Raw genomic sequence first — 1,352 nt, 5'->3', positions numbered from 1 at the left:
TGATAGTGGTGGATTAAAGCTAAGAACTGTTTAATATGCTCCCCCCATTATACTAATTAATGATCATGCCAAGGCTTACCTCTGTACAATTAATGCTAGAACTTTCATTTCCCCACTATTGAAAGCACAACAAGGCAATTTAGTTAGCTCAGGACTGAATTAGGAATTTAAGTCAACAGAGGGGAGTTGGAATAGCAATCAGATTAAAATTTAAAGTTTCTTTTTTTTTTTTTTCCTGATTTTAGTGTTATTTTATTTCTCTAGCGTCTTTATACAATTCATAGATGTTTCTCATTTTTTCCCCAAAATAATATTTTAATGCATAGAATGAAATACATAAGACCTCAAAAGAAGCCAGGTATACTGTTATTAACATATTTGAAAAAGTAAATATGTTATATGATGTAATTGTTGTTACTGACTTATTTATGTAAAAATGTTGATGTAGAAAATATGATGTTATATATCTATTTTGCAAGAATGGCAAAACAAATGTGTGATAAAGAAATGCAAATACTTATTTATTTAATTTTTGTTGTATTTGCTAAGAATAGACACAGCAAAACATACACCAAGAGTTTCTACGTGTGCAATTTTGAGTGTACATTTTTCAAGTTGTGCAACCATTCCCAATCTTTTTTAATTGTCCCTTACCAAGTATTATAAACTCCCTGACCCATAAGGGGCTTATCTAATCTTTCCAGTTGCTACTGTCAACTTTCTCTTCTGCATTCCATTCTTAAAAGTGCATAATCCTCAAGGCAGATCTATTTACGAGCTAAGATAAACTATTGTTTTGCTTAAAGAAACCTTTAGGGGACATGTATTATTTAGAATTTGAAGATTATCTCAGGGTGATAGATTCAGGGGTTCATAAACCCACTATGGTTCCAGAAAATCTGGTGTTTGTGAGCATTGAAATTCTTTTTTGCATTTTTCCACTGTTGATTAGGACTTTTCTATACAGTCTTTGACCAAAATGTTCAGTAATCATAGCTCAGCACCACATGGTGGTCAACAATGTAAAACACTAAACATATTACCATTTAATACCACCAAGATTTCAAAAATAGAAAAAAAATCTAGCTCTTCAGGTCTGAAGAGAAGCAGAAAATTGGCCGTGGAGGCTAATAGCCACATGTTCCTAATCCTCTCCATGTTCCTGACATCTTCTCTTCCTCTATGGCTCTAACTGCTCCTTGGTTGGTCGGCTTGCCATTAAGCCTCAGGCACTACCTATGAAGTAGGGATAGAAGAGAGCAGAGCATCTTACTAGGCAATTAAGTGGGATTCCAAGATTCTAAACCTCCAAACCAAGTTTTAAAAATGGAAAAACACCAATTGTTTCTCAG

Source organism: Echinops telfairi, unplaced genomic scaffold (assembly GCF_000313985.2).
Source record: "Echinops telfairi isolate 266 unplaced genomic scaffold, ASM31398v2 ScPeMD7_11;HRSCAF=52, whole genome shotgun sequence".
Taxonomy (NCBI): Eukaryota; Metazoa; Chordata; class Mammalia; order Afrosoricida; family Tenrecidae; genus Echinops; species Echinops telfairi.
Note: the sequence above shows the minus strand (reverse complement) of the source record.